We start from the raw sequence: 16,458 nt of genomic DNA on the forward strand, positions 1-16,458 counted from the left end.
TCTCTTCCCACGATTGATTGAGGCGACTGAAAAGGCCACTTTTTTTATCCTCATGCAGAGATGCTGAAATGGAGTCACACTAAAATACATATTAAGTACATATGATGTAAAAAACTGTATTTCTGTTCAAGAATTCTCATTAAAAAATTTGAAAGTCAATCTTTGCAATTTTACACATTTTTACACAGATGCAAAGTTTACATGTTAATATGAATTTATTTAAGTATTTTATTTAATTTTTTTTTAACTGCACTGTTTTTTGGGTTTTTAGGTTGCAAGGTTTTTGTAATGGTATAGCTTTTGTTCTGTTATTATTATTATTTTGTTGAAAACATCCGGGAGGAAGTTGATGTAGGTCACCTGATAACGTGAAATGAGAGTTCATAAATGACGTGAATTGTCATTCTGTGAAGTCCTCAGAGTCTGAAGCTACTTTTTGCTGCTACTATGTTTCCCAAGGGTTTGAAGCAGTAGACAGATCCACATGTTTTGATTTTGCACAGATTTTACACCTGATGCACTTCCTGACACAACCATTCCTTGCATCCAGGCTTGGGACTTGCACTAGCATGTCACCGCTCAAGGTTAGGTTTGTACCTGTTCTCAGATTCAAACCAGGATCCTTTCATGTGTAAAGCAAATATGTTAAACACTGCTATGTGTCAGCCACTAGAAGTCCCCAGAGTTTAAAAAGCCAGATGCGACACTGAGACACAGAACAAGAACAGGCTGAAATGTCAGCACTGCTGCAGGCACACTCATCAGAAGTGTTGGTCACTATTGTAACCCATGGTTACTGAAAGAAGTTTAAGATAACCAAGAGTTGTAAAATATGTAAAATAAAAACTAGAGATTTCTATTAACCAAAAAACCCCAATTATTGTCATATTTTCAAACAGTGCAGCTTACATGAGCACAAGGTGTCCTTTAACATCTATGCTTAAACATTAACTGTGATAGTGGTTTGTTGTTTTGCCTGCAGGAGGAAAGGTGGAGCAGATTGTGGTGCTGGGTGGAGCTGATTGGCACAGCTACTGCATATGTGCCATACAGTTGCATGTTGGGAGCTGTGCCAGACCGCAAAGCAGCCAGTCACAATAGCTTTGACAGCCTGGCCCAGTCCAAGCAGAGAAAAACCTGAGTTGTTATTTAGAGTGTGCTGTGAATTCCCCTGATTGGCTCTGTTAAAGTGAACCCACAGACAACACGCTACATGCTTCACATGCTGAGTAGTTTTCAGTGCCAAAACCTCATCAGTGAGGAACAGAATAGGAATGAATAAGAAAGTGAAAAACATAATAGTCACAAAAGACTTTATTGTAACACTGCAGTGAGAACATAAAACAATGTAAATACATGTATTTTACTAACCTATCTTTGATATTACATCAAGTTATAATGCTATTTAAAGTTTTATCAATTGTATCAGTTTTAGAAGGTACAGTAACAATTGCATTATTTTTGTTACATGTGAATTATCACTGGGGAATGGTAAATGGACTGATTCTTATATAATGTAATACTGCAATATTACACACCCTAGTGAGTTAGTAATTTTAGGTTATTTATTTTAGGTTATGGGGTTGTTTAATAGAAAAAAAATGAATTTTGCATTCATAAATATACATGGTCTACTGTGCAGTTACATTTTCCTCCATTCTTGGAGTTACAATTTCCAAGAATTTGATGCATCTATGGGTATCATAGACTTTTAAGAAAACAGAACTTGGTTCACTTCAATGTAAAATCTACTGACACACTTTTACGCACTTTACCTTTAAGCATAGGTAAATAAGCAAGTAAATACCAGTTTACTATCACTTATACTTGTGAATTTGAAAGTAAGTGAAGTGAAGTGAGCTAAATGCTGTCATGCTGACATTTAGTAGATAGAGTTCATCTGATCACCCTAAATTACAGGGTTACCATGCCAACAATCCAACTTCCTGGAAACTTCTTCTGTAGTTATCAGAAGCAAAAGTAGCAGCCATCACCACGGTTCCTTCTCCCAGTAATGTAACACAAGCGGAGCAACTTAAAGCTAGAACCTTTCAATTGATAACCTTTAGTATCTAGATTTATTGTTTGGTGGACCAGCAGTTTTCAACCTGTGTGCCATGAGGTAAGCAAGACATTTGAACAGCCAGTGTGTTTCAGGCTGATGAAACTGCATTTGAAATACTTCAGTACTACCATGACCTGTACAGCACGATCAGCAGCGAGGAAACTGCACACCCAGAGGCGGCGTTTATCACAGCCGGAGACGTTAATAAGGGAAACCTGAAGAAAGTTTCACCAAAACTCCACCAACACATCCATTTCAACACTCGTGGAGACCGGCTACTTGACCACTGCTACACCACGTTCCGGGATGCGTACAAAGCCCTCCCCCGCGCCCCATTCGGCCAATCAGATCACCGCTCCATCCTGCTCCTGCCCGCCTATAGGCAGAAGCTGAAAAAGGAAGCTCCAACCCTGAGGGCGGTGCACTGTTGGACGGACCAATCGGAGTCTACGCTGCGGGACTGTTTTGATCACGCGGACTGGGAAATGTTTCACGTGGCTGCTAGGGACATTGATGAGTACACAGACTCAGTCTGCGGATTTATCAGAAAATGCGTGGAAGATGTCGTCCCATCCAGAACAGTTAAATCCTTCCCAAATCAAAAACCCTGGATTAACGGAGATGTTCGCACGGCACTGGCGGCACGGAGCTCCGCTTTTGCCTCCGCGAACACATCGGACTACAAACTCGCACATTACCAACTCCGGAAGACGATCAAAGCAGCCAAACATGAGTACAGGGACAGGGCGGAGCAACAGTTTGACAACCCTCGAAGTATGTGGCAGGGACTAAACACAATCGCAGACTTTAGAGGGAAAACCAGCACACCACAGACCACGGCCTCTCTGTGTGAGGATCTAAACGTATTCTATGCTAGATTTGACACAGCGAACACCATGAGACCGGACAGTGTGCGCACCGCGGATGACGTCAGTGCGCACACTGTGTCTGAGGAGGATGTGCGGAAGTGCTTCAGGAAGGTGAACGCACGCAAAGCTACTGGTCCGGACGTGATTCCCGGCCGCGTCCTCAGGTCATGCGCGGCTCAGCTGGCTGGAGTGTTTACACACATCTTCAACCTTTCCCTCTCTCTGTCTGTAGTCCCAGCCTGCTTCAAAATGGCCACCATCGTCCCTGTACCCAAATCCTCCACCATCTCCTCATTAAACGACTGGCGACCTGTAGCCCTGACCCCCATCGTAAGCAAAGGCTTCGAGAAGCTGGTCAGGGACTTCATCTGCTCTGCACTACCTGACTCACTGGACCCTCTACAGTTCGCATACCGCCACAACAGGTCCACTGATGATGCCATAGCCCTGACACTACATACTGCCCTGTCACACCTGGAGAAGAGAGACACGTATGTGAGAATGCTGTTTGTAGATTACAGCTCAGCATTCAATAACATCGTTCCCTCGAAGCTGGACAGGAAACTGCAGGATCTAGAACTGAGCAGCTCTCTCTGCAGCTGGATCCTTAACTTCCTGTCTGACAGATGCCAAGTGGTCAGACTGGGCAGCATCACCTCATCCCCCGTCACACTGAACACTGGTGCTCCACAGGGGTGTGTACTGAGCCCTCTCCTGTACTCACTCTACACCTACGACTGCACAGCCACTAACAACTCCAACATCATTGTGAAGTTTGTGGACGACACTACAGTGGTGGGTCTTATCACCAACGGTGATGAGACGGCCTACAGGGAGGAGGTCAGCGCCCTGACCCACTGGTGTCAAGACAACCATCTCACCCTCAACGTTGCAAAGACAAAGGAGTTGATAGTGGACTTCCGGAGGTGCAGAGAAGTACACACCCCCATCATCATCAACGGCGCTGCTGTGGAGAGAGTGAGCAGCTTCCGCTTCCTTGGTGTACATCTGGCTGAGGATCTTACGTGGTCAGTACACACAAACAAAACAGTGAAGAAGGCGCAGCAGCGCCTCTTCTTTCTCAGGAGACTGAAAAGATTCGGCATGAGCCAGCACATCCTCAGGACCTTCTATTGCTGTGCCATCGCTGTGTGAATTCAATATGGCGGCACGTGTAGACGCAGCGACCTCACGCTCTCCTGAAAATGCGGTGTTTTGTTCGTCAAGTAAGTGTCTTTCTGCAAGTGTTTCTCGTCAGTCTACGTCGGAATATGTGTACAGTCGTCAGGCTCTCTTACACATTCGGAGAAGCAAGATTTGCCAAGTTTTGAACACTAACGTTGAGATGCTAAGGGAGATAGGACTTCTGCGACAGCCTGCTAGCTGGCCTAGCAACTCACCGGACTCGCCTGCTACCCCTCCCCGGGGAAGGAGGCGTCGAAAGCGGTGCGCTAGGACAAGGAAGCGGGGCAAGCGCGGAGGTGTCCGAGTTAGGCTTGAGGCTAAGCCAACTCGCCCAGCCATACCATCGATCCTCTTGGCCAACGTACGATCTCTGGACAATAAAATGGACAACATACGACTTCTGAGATCAGCGTATCGCAGAGTAAGTGACTGTTGTGTGCTAGTTTTCACTGAGACATGGCTTAATGACAACATTCCGGACTCGGCCATACAACTGGAGCAGCTATCATGCTACAGAACCGACAGGGCTCTCGTAGACGGAGGCAAGACCCGAGGTGGCGGGGTCTGTGTTTACATCCGTGACGAGTGGTGTCGTGATGCCACTGTAGTACGCAAACACTGCTCATCACTGGCGGAGTTCATGATCGTGAAGTGTCGCCCTTTCTATTTGCCCAGGGAGGTAAGTTCGATCTTGTTGGTCGCTACTTATATACCTCCATCTAGCAACAACAGCGATAGAAATGCGGCGCTGAACGAACTGTATCAGGCCATCAGTGAGCAACAAACAGCACACCCAGACGGTTTCATCATCCTCGCAGGAGACTTTAACCATGCTGATCTCAAAACTGTTCTTCCAAAGTTTCATCAGCATGTACACTTTCCAACAAGGGGAGATAACATATTGGACCTGGTCTACACACAGGAAAATGGAGCATACAAAGCCATCCCCCTCCCCCATATTGGCACCTCTGATCACCTCACTGTTATGCTAATGCCAGCATACAGACAGAGAGTGAAGGTCATCAAACCTGTTACGAAAGTGTCACGGCTGCCGAGGCGAGCCGTGTGGTGTTGTAAGAAAGGAGGACCCAAAATGCAGGCAGTGACTGATGATTCGAGTGACGTTTATTTACAAGTGGTGGAGTGGCAAAAACAGGCAGTGAGGGAAGAGAATAAACAGAACAAACCTAAACTGGGAAAACTAAATAACAAACCTGAGAGGATACCAGAATGGGGTGAGAGGCAGAGAGACACGGACGGGGAACAGGACACCGTGGAACACAGACGAACCGTCAACAGGCAGGAGAACACACAGGGCTTAAATACATACACCAGTAATCAGGGAATGAGAAACAGGAGGGCAACACAGCTGGGAGAAATCAGAGCTGACGGGACAGGGGAAACGTAAACTGAACACACTCACATCAGACGGAGACCTTCACAATAAAACAGGAAACTCAGACACAGAACCAGACCAGACACTGAACTAAACAGACAGATTCACAAACAGACAGTGTGACACCATGGACAGACGGAGGGAACACGGAAGTGGAACCAGGGCAGGCACAGAACAGAAACCTCACAAATGGCAAATCATAACGGAATACATAATCAGAATAAACAAAAGCATAAAGAAACACAAAACACTGAGTCGGCAGACTCAGGACCATGACAGAAAGAGGTAAGAGTGTGGCCACAGGAGGCCATCTCTGCTCTTCAAGACTGCTTTGGGTCAACTGATTGGGACATATTCAAGGAAGCAGCCACCTACAATAACATCGTAGACATCGAGGAGTACACAGACACGGTGAGCTCATACATCACCAAATGCATTGATGATGTAACACAAGTGAAAAGTATCACAACCCGAGCCAACCGGAAGCCATGGCTAACAGGAGATGTCCACAGGCTGCTGAAGGCCAGAGACAAGGCCTTCAGAGCTGGGGATGAAATAGGCCTGAGAACAGCGAGAGCCAACCTGTCCCGTGGCATCAAGAAAGCGAAACAGGACTACACACACAAGATAACCTTCCACTTCAATGATAGCAAGGACGCACGAAGCCTATGGCAAGGCATCCAGGCTATTACAGACTACAAGCCTGCAGCGCGTAGCTGTGAGAGCGACACCACTCTGCTCAACAACCTGAACAGCTTCTTTGCACGATTCGAAGCACAGAACAACACACGCCCACAGAAAACACCACCACCTCCACACGACCAGCCTCTGTGCCTGTCTGCTGCCAGCGTGAAGAGGACACTCATCACCATCAATGCCCGGAAAGCAGCGGGTCCAGATAACATCCCTAGTAGTGTGCTGAAAGACTGCGCAGAGGAGCTGAAGAATGTCTTCACAGACATCTTTAACACCTCCCTGAGGCAAGCCACTGTCCCATCATGCTTCAAGACTGCCACCATCATACCTGTGCCAAAGAAACCATCCCCAGCCTGTTTCAATGACTACCGCCCCGTGGCACTGACACCTATTATTATGAAGTGCTTTGAACGACTAGTCATGTCACACATCAAATCTACCCTACCTCCCACCCTGGACCCATACCAGTTCGCATACAGAGCGAAACGATCCACAGAGGATGCAATCTGCTCTGCCCTCCACCCAGTCCTAACTCATCTGGACAAGAAAGATTCATATGTGAGAATGCTGTTCATAGACTTTAGCACAGCATTCAACACCATAATACCACAACAACTCCTCTGTAAACTGGACAGACTGGGCCTCAGCACCTCCCTCTGCAACTGGCTGCTGGATTTCCTCAGCCAGAGGCCTCAAGCGGTGCATGTGGGCAACAAGGTCTCAAACAGCATCACTCTGAGTACGGGGGCTCCACAAGGCTGTGTGCTCAGTCCTCTGCTCTTCACCCTGTTGACACATGACTGCACACCAACCTACAGCTCCAACCACCTTGTGAAGTTTGCGGACGACACAACGGTGGTGGGGCTCATCACCAAGGGCGATGAGACCCACTACAGGAAAGAGGTTGAGCTCCTGTCCACGTGGTGCAGAGACAACAACCTCCTGCTAAATGTTAGTAAGACCAAGGAGATTATTGTCAACTTCCAGAGAGGCCACACCTGTCACCCCCCATTGACCATCGACGGCGCTGCGGTAGAGAGGGTGAGCAGCACCAAGTTCCTGGGGGTGCACATCAGTGAGGACCTCTCCTGGACCACCAACACAGCATCACTGGCCAAGAAAGCACAACAGCGCCTCTACTTCCTGCGCAAACTCAAGCGGGCAAGTGCTCCACCACCCATCCTGACCACATTCTACAGAGGAACTATTGAAAGTATCCTCTCTAGCTGCATCACCGTGTGGGGCGGTAGCTGCACTGACTATAACAGGAAAGCTCTACAACGCATTGTGAGAACAGCTGAGAGGATAGTTGGAGTACCACTCCCCTCCCTGCAAGATATTTACATCACTCGCCTCACCCGCAAAGCCATCACAATTGTCAACGATGCAACCCACCCCGCGCACTGTCTGTTCAGCCTCCTGCCCTCTGGAAAGAGATACAGAAGTCTCCGCTCCCGCACTACCAGGCTCACCAACAGCTTCATCCACCAGGCTGTGAGACTGCTGAACTCTCTTCCCTCCCGGCTCCCAGCCAGCAGAATCACCAGATTGGCAGAAGTATAGGAAGACAGACTGGACTCTTTTACGTTATTGTATTTTGCACAACTCTGTTGCTTGTGAAGCTCGCACACAAGAATTTCACTCACATGTACTTTACCAGTGTACCTGCACATGTGACGTGACAATAAAAGTGATTTGATTTGATTTGATTTGACCTGGATGACTGAAAAGCTGCAAACAATGACACAGAAAAGAAAGAACAAAAAACAAACAACATTGTGCAGTACTGTGCAAAGCACTCGAGTCATGCCTCAGTCTTAGGAACAGTTCAATGTTTTTCTTCTTTTCTTTTAATTTCATTTAATTTCTTTCAGTCCAGTCCTCATATCTGGCCACTTTCAGCTGAATGTTGTTTGTTTTTCTATTTGTTTTGTTTTGTTTAGCTTTTATTTTGTTGAGGCACTTAATACTGTCGTTTGAATCCCTTGAACACTTAACACAAAAATGACACAAGTGTTATGTCTACACATAACAGACAACTTTGCAAAGGACATATCATTATGGTATATAATCATTCTAAATGTAGAAAAGTACCAACAGATTTCGATCCATCATGCAGTACCATCTGGAATGTGTCTGACTGAAAACAGTTTCATTTTTCAGCATTACAATGATTCCAAACACACTGCAAACACAGTAAAATAGTACCTGGATAGAAAAACATATACTGGAGGTCACAGACTGTCCTCCCTAGAGCATGAATCTCAAAATTACTGTAACAGTGTGGATTGCCTCGACAGCTGAATTTCTCTAATTGTGTATTTCGATGAATATTTGAAAATGAGGGGTGGCCAAAGACTTTAACACCATATGCAATATGTGAAATTATTATCAGGAAGTTTAATTTTAGACAGTAAGTACATTCACTCCTTTTTCTAAACCTTGAAACAACATGCTGTTTTAGAAATTTGTGTAAGTTTCTATCGATGGGACTTTTCAAATAGCTTTATCACACTGGACATACAGAGGTAAAATTGTTCAATATTTTACAAAGAAATACAAAAAAATAAGTTGTGAAATTGAGCCTTAACACTACTAAGGCTCAATAGTACCTGACAGAACTACCAGTTGTTATAAATGATTTATAAAATTCTGAAACAAGTAGAGAAATGAAAATGCACGAGGGTTTTTTTAACTTACCCCAAGAGAGGACGCATATACAGGAAAACAGCAGACCCATTAATAAAAGCTTCATTCCTTCACACTGAACCAACACTAACAACTGACACCCACGTCTGTGGTCAAATTATTCACACCAAACATTGGCACCCAAAGCTCAGGTTAGTCTCGTCTTTATCAGTTTTTGCAGAGTTCAAAGCCACAGCTTTTCTTCCTTCTCTTCGCTGAATTCTTCATAACAGCAAAATCATACTGTTTTGAGCAAATAGTTAAAGGACAGACATTTAGTGCTACAGATGGAAGGCTAAAGAAAATAAATAAATAATTTTTCCATTTACACTTTGATATTGAAAACTAGCTTCTTTTCAGCCTTATGTGGCTTTTTGTTCCTTACATAGGTGGAGGAAAGCTGTGCTGAGGGTAAGGATAGGTAGAGTCTTAGGACTGACATGAACATGTCTACCTGGGAAATTCATCTGATGAGGTAAACACAAGTTATACACTACCAGGTAACAAGAACTGCTTCTTGTTAGATGAAAACACGATCAGAAGGCACTGCTAGATTGTAACAACTGCTAGCCCCAATGCTCCAATCGGCTGGACCTTAAAGCTTACACCTTACAGACTCTAGCCATCAGTTCTCATACTTACTGGTGAAGGAAGTCTGTGGTTCAGTTTTTAGTAGACTTAGCTAATGTGATCTGCAAAGTAAAATATAAAAGTGGCAACAAGCATGGATGAGACCGATATAGCTGCACAGGCTGTAGCAGCTCTTAAATACTGTATTTTCTTCAGCTGCTAAAGAAGACTTCTTTGAGATCAGGTCTATAACTTTGTACAGATACATTAATCCTAAAACTGTAAACAGGATCAGGTGCTCAACCTAGATTTTTATGGGTTTTTGCTCATTTCAAGTGGAGCTTTTCGGACTTTTACTACTAGCAAGATAATATCATACAGTCCATTAGGGGACTGTATCAACATGAAGTATGGCAGGACATTTTGTTACCTACCCCCAGCAACAAGCTTATCTGTATTACCATCTTTATAATTCTGGTGTCTACCATTTCCTGTCTTATTTAGCTACTTCACACTCACTCTGTCAGACTTCTCTCTCCAGTAGAACAGACACATTTGGAGTATGGGTCACAACAAATGTGCCGTTAAAACATGTGCAAGAAAACACAGAAAAGTTTTATTCAAATAATTTTTAGTAGCTTAATGGCAGAATTACCTGAAGTTTAATTGAACATGAAAACAAAGAATAGGAAGAAATCTGAAAGCAAAAAGTTTTTTTTTTACTTACTTCAAGATGTGAGGGCACAGGAGAAACTTCATCCTTTCACACTGAATCAACAGTCAACTGACAAGTGTCACATACCACTACTCAGACACAATACTTCCACACAGATACCATCTACCCACTTTAATTCTCATGTGTTGTGGTTTTATTCACAGCGACAAATTCTTTTCAATCTATTTACATGTGCAGTCACTTTTTGTTGTGCCAACATTTGTCGTTTTGAATGAATGAAGAATAAAACTATACATACTCTTAATTGATCAGTAACAAAAGAATAAAGTTCTTCTATTTGTAATCAAATTTAATTATCAGACACTTTTATCTAACATTCATTAGCTGCTTCTACTGCTCTTCCATCTCTTTCTTCCTCCTCCTCGTCTTGCTCTTGTTTTTGACTTGAAGTTGGTTTATTTCCAGAAGAAGCTGAAATATGACAATCAACCGGTCATTATGCAGTGTAACCAATTGACTGTCACTGGAGCTTTGTGTTGTATTGTACCTTTTGAGTTCTGCTGAGCTTTGCTCCCTACATAGTAGAGCCAGAAGAAGGCTGTGATCAAGGCGAGGACAGGCAGAGTCCTCATGAGATAAGTGAATACTTCTTCCTTTGGAGCTTCTGAAATTCATCGACAGAGGCATCTGATCAAGTGCACACAGGTTATACACAGTCCACAGGCTGGAGTGATAACTCCATGCCAGTGTTTTGAGTTTTGTGGGTTTATGACTTGTTGTAGGTTTTCCCCACACTTTTGAGTTTGTTAACCACGTTTGTAGTTTTGTTCCTTGGTTGTGGGTTCCCTTTTGTGATCCCTGTCTCTCTGGTTCTGTCCACATGTCTGTTTGGTTTGCCTGTGTTCTGTCTCCCTAGCTGTCTGTGTTATTTCCTGTTTTATGTTGGTAGTCATTTGTCTTGTTTGCATCGTGTTCTGTTTCACTTCCCCTTGAATCATTTAGTGTGTTCAGTTCAGTTGTGTTCCCATGTGTCCACTTCCCCTCATCATCTGCTTGTGTATGTATTGCCTCCCTTTATCCCTTGTCAGAGCGTTAGTCACCGTAATGTCCCCAATTCCTAATGTTCTAGTATAGTCTCCCAGTATAGGTTTCAGTTAGAGCAGGAGTATCAAACGCATTTTTACACTGCGGGCCATATGGTGCCCACTTAAGTGGGCCGGACTAGTGAAACTCTACTTCCTGTCAGTGTAAAGAAGTTACATATTTAACAGTTTTTCTACATACTGAAGAAAATGCTGCTGTTGAAAAGGAAGAAAACAGTCAGCATGAGACTTAAAAACGTCATTGCCCAGACTGTTGTTGTTGTTTTGTTTTTTGAAAACAAAAAAACAACAGAAATGTCTATAGTAGAAAGTGAAAAAGAGAAACAATCAATCACTCTGAGCGGAAGCACGAGCTCCAGCAGCTCTACACTGAGGAAAAAAGATACATTTCCTTTTTTTGTGCAGAATATTCCTACAACGTCACGTTATGTTGATCAGCAGCTGCCCATATTAAACTGTGATCGTCACCAGGTAACGTGGGTGTGTTTCTTAAATCAGCAGGATTTAAACAGCTGACAGGTGAACAGGATGTATGCAGGTAAACTCGACGGTCAGACGAGCTCATCGGAAGTGTTGTGAGGAAAATCTCGGCTTGTTATTTATGTTACAGAAAGACACGGGCACGACGACACGTGGAAGACTTTCTGATTTAATTTTTTTTTAACATAATTTCATTGTTGTCTGAGGATAATATTGATACGTGTCTATATTTGCATGACCTGGAGATGGAGACCTTTCTTTATCGAGGTCGTTAATCTTGTCAAACTCCATGAGACACTGACAGACAGAGAAGACGATTCCGTAAAAAATCCAACATCTGCTGCACGGAGAGTGGACTGTGTAAACAGATCTAACCAGCTAAGATAAAAACCAGTTAACCTGGAACACCGGCTCATGTCTCTTTGTGTCTTAGGAATGTCTGCTGCCCTTCCTTCTGTCACATTATGGTGTGATCTCTGCCTTCGCATGTGATTGGCCGCATGGTGTGCCCATTAAAATAAAGTCCTACCCCCGCATGCACGGTTGCTCAGCAAGGCTGAAGATTAGCTCCCACATAACGACGGATCTTTAATAACAGAAATATGAAATTATGTCCCAGGCCGGATGTGCCCTGCAGGCCGTACATTTGACACCCCTTTTATATTTTTTATATTTTTTTATTTACTTGTTGGCCAAATAAAGGGCTTGTCCTTTGTTCACTATATCCACTCCTGTGCATTTTGGGTCCATACCACTCACCTCTTCATAGTGTTGGGAAGGTTACTTTTAAAATGTATCCCACTACAGATTACAGAATACATGCCCCAAAATGTATTTTGTAACGTATTCTGTTACGTTACTCAATGAGAGTAACATATTCTGAATACTTTGGATTACTTAATATATTATCATGCCTTTTACAACTACATGAATATACTATTGCTGTGTGATTTATTACTATTACTGAAGGTTACTCGCCATACCAATACCAACTAGATTTTTAAATCTTAATATAAAATGAGTAACAGTAGGGTGGACATTAGGTAAGGCTGCACTTTTTGCAGCGATCTGGTATAGAAAACTATTCTGCGCATATATAAAACAGGTCCGCGGCTCCAAGCTGTAGTAAAGGGACCTCTGGCTAATACGTCGGGTTCCGTGTTGGGCTCGTAGCCGAAAACTAGCTTTAATTTGTTGTCTGGCTGCTCCAACTGAACTTATTGTTTCGGAGGAAAACACGAACACAGTGTACAGTCGAGTCTTTATAACTTACTTCCAGCTGGGCTTGTCAGGTACTCTTTTTGGCTGCAGTGGTTATTATTATATTTATATGCTTCCATCTCCTGTTTCTGATGGGTGACAACTCGTACTTTTCAACTCTCCTTTTTCTCCCTCCCTCACGCTCACAGACACATAACGGGTATGGCAGTCCATTCTCCCTGCAGCACGGACTACACTGCCCATGAGGCTACATTCTTTAGGGTGATGCCTGTAACACTGCCTATTGCCTTCATATTAAATAATTTTTTGAAAAATAATTTTGAAAAATATTTCCTCACGTCAAGCGATGTGGCGTCACGGCAAGTAGAGGTGACATGGGCCATGAGATTAAGACACAGGCATTTGAGCCTCTTAATGCGTGTTTTGTTTGGGTTTCCACCGGTGTAGAATTACCAAAAATATAGAGGCCACAGCCTAACATATGAAACAGGAAAAGAATCCATTTAGGTTAACAAAGTAACTGTACTCTGAATACCACCTTTTAAAACGATAACTGCAACTGAATACAGTTACTCATATTTTGTATTTTAAATATGTAACGGCGCTACATGTATTCCCCAACACTGCCTCTTCACAACTTGACAAAATATGAACTTAATTTTTGCTTTGTTCCACAGCAGTTTTGTGCCATTTTAAAAATCTACACAATCAGACATTTGCATATGGGATTATGAACCACCATCATCCTAGTGCACGGTTTGCTAATCATGTGAGAGCAGATGTATAACACCGCTGTTGATTTGTGAGTGTACATTTATATATTCTTAGTGAAACATTACTAACAACGTTCGATACACAATCGATATTTTCTTAAATGACGTTTGCTCATTTCAAATACAGCTCATAAGACCTGATCATGTCTCGGTAAACCTTTATTAGACAACCCAGTGGCTTACATAAACATTTATGTCAGCATTCTGGTGATTTGCCACCTACCTCGAGCAATATGCTGATCTGTGTTGTCACCTTTCTTCACTTTGGGCATAATTGTGAAAGTTCTTCGATTTCCTTTATCTTTCTTTTTTTTGGCTTTAACCGTGACGAATGTCCCACTTCTTCCCATCTTCTTGACTGTGATAACTGTCCCATTTCCTTTAGCCTCACATAAAGATGGTATCTCCACAGTCACCTTGCAGATGTATGTCCCTGAATCCTCTGTTCTAACACTTGAGATATTCAAAGATGAACATTTCTTCTCTTCCTTTTTCAGAGACGCATTAGGATGATTAAAGTAGTCACTCCTAATTACTGTTTGATTTTTAAGCCAGTTCACTCTAAATCTTTGAAACGTCCCTGTCCAGCAGCAGGTGATGTTTACTGTCTCTCCTTCCCTGACAAAAACATCATCACTGTGTGTCACAACAAATGTGCCTGGTGAAACACCTGTAAGAGACAGAGTGGAACATAATATTGTAAGTTATTAAAAAATAATATAAAGTAATGATTTCACAATAGAAATAAAGATGACATGACAATAATTTTTGTCAAGGGCAGCAGATGAAGACTGTGTGGAGTTGAGAACAGAGGACCTAAATCCAGGCAAATCAAATCATGGAAACAAACTTAATATTAACTGAAAGCGAGCCGCTTATTATGGCTGATGGAGAAATACAAAGCAATGCACAAGGCGAACCAAGCTGAGAAAAAACAATAGCCTAAACTGGGAAAACTAAAAATAAACATGAAAAACCCTAAACGTGAAGCTGGATACATGGAGACATGGTGCAAAAGACACCAGACGACTTGACAACGAACAAAGGAAGACAGAAGACTTAAATACACAGAAGGGTAATGAGAGAAGTGGAAACACCTGGCAAACACAGCTGACACAAATGAGCATGATCCCACAGGGGAAGCAAAACTGAACACACTGAACATGGAACACCAGACTGTGAAAATGGAAAGGAAACATAATGAGACGTAGACATGACAACAGGAGCTTGACAATATGACATGGAAAACGCAGACATGAAACACATAACAGACTGGGGAGACAGAATGATACACAAAGAGAGGAACACGGAAACAGATAAGGGGAACGAGGCACAGGCATAACTAAAAACCATACATAGAGGACAAGAGACAGAAAACGACACATAAACAAGGGAGCATGGATGAAACTTTAACTAAACAAAACCTAACTAAGACATACTTATAATAACACTAGAACTTAGCATTACGGTATTACATCATAAGAAACATACAAAATAAACTCAAAATGCTGGGTCACAGACCCAGCTTCCTGACAACTTTTAGGTTGTCTTTTACATCTATTGTTTCAAAAACCTTGAATCAATATAACTTCTTCATTCAAAGTTTAAGTCAGAAATGTATTCGCTCTCCTTTTAACCGTCGTTTGATGTCCATAAGTTGTTTAATGTGGTTCACTATATGTTCAGTCACTTAACACTTCCTTCATGTGAATTCAACTAAACTTCACTCAGTTTCCTGCTCAGAACTAGCCATGCACTGTAAATTTGTCATAAAGCGATGGGCTTAAAAATGCATAAAAGCACTTACATTCAACTCTATATTTATATTTCACTCTTTTCATTAAGCTTTATGTTTAAGCTGGTCCCCCTTTTCATCTTGTCCAGTTCCTGTGCACTATAAGTAGGATGATTAAAGTCAACAATAATTTGAATGCTAAAAAATAATTCCTTATAATCTGAGTACTTTTAGAAACTTTAGTTTTCAAGTTGTGTGAGAATTCCATGAAAGCTTAGTACCCATTAGATTTTGATTATGCCCAAAAATTTAGCTTTGGTTTATTTTTTAATTTATTTTCTCAAAGTTAATTTAAAAATTATATAATTTTGCATCTTTAGAAGTACACATAATTCTATATTAATATTGGTGTTTTTACTTACACCAAGATGAGAGCACACGGAGGGACAAAAGTAGCAGACTGCTCTGCAGAAGACTCATCCTCATACAATTCACTGTTGAATACTGATACTTGTGACAGCTTCCCTTGAGAGTCACAGATATCACCTTTGTTCCCCACCCCCACTACGCCAAGATGTAATTTGTTTTTTTTTTAAACAGTTAAGTCATTTCCTTTACTCAATCAAATTAATATTTTGTTCTGCAAAATTCAGTACATAAGAAAATATTGTCAGTGTTGCCAGAACTCAAACACATGAAAAGAAAAGATTCGCCAGAGCATTAGATTAAAAGTCACAGGCTAGAAAATGTAATACAAAAGCCAACACTATTAAAACTGTTCTTTAATGAGTATTAGTTAAAACATCAGACAGCTATATGGCGCTGTATTTAGCGCTTAGGTAGGATTGTGTTCTTTAGTATATTTAAAGTGTTCGTTCACTGTTAATATTTCAAACACATGTTGAAAACACTTTGCACCGAAATAACTACCAGACTGTTTCTGTTTTACTCTGCGCAGCTTTTCTCATATTTACGGTAAGTTTATTTAAACTGTATAATCT

General features: G+C 42.3%; 1 long non-coding RNA gene across 2 annotated transcripts; it reads right to left on the minus strand.

Moving 5' to 3' along the window:
- Nucleotides 1-10,500: 10,500 nt before the first annotated feature.
- LOC106096942 (uncharacterized) lies at nucleotides 10,501-15,968 on the minus strand. 2 transcript variants are annotated; one of them, XR_001223288.3, is made up of 4 exons: nucleotides 15,880-15,968; nucleotides 13,946-14,392; nucleotides 10,693-10,809; nucleotides 10,501-10,616 (listed from the first exon to the last, which is right to left on the minus strand). It is a non-coding gene; the product is annotated as an uncharacterized LOC106096942 (long non-coding RNA). The 2 variants fall into 2 exon arrangements; XR_003219440.1 differs by lacking the exons at nucleotides 13,946-14,392; nucleotides 15,880-15,968 and adding an exon at nucleotides 11,968-12,408.
- Between the last annotated feature and the right edge of the window lie 490 nt (nucleotides 15,969-16,458).

The sequence above is a fragment of the Oreochromis niloticus genome, linkage group LG3 (genome assembly GCF_001858045.2).
Source record: "Oreochromis niloticus isolate F11D_XX linkage group LG3, O_niloticus_UMD_NMBU, whole genome shotgun sequence".
Lineage (NCBI taxonomy): Eukaryota > Metazoa > Chordata > Actinopteri > Cichliformes > Cichlidae > Oreochromis > Oreochromis niloticus.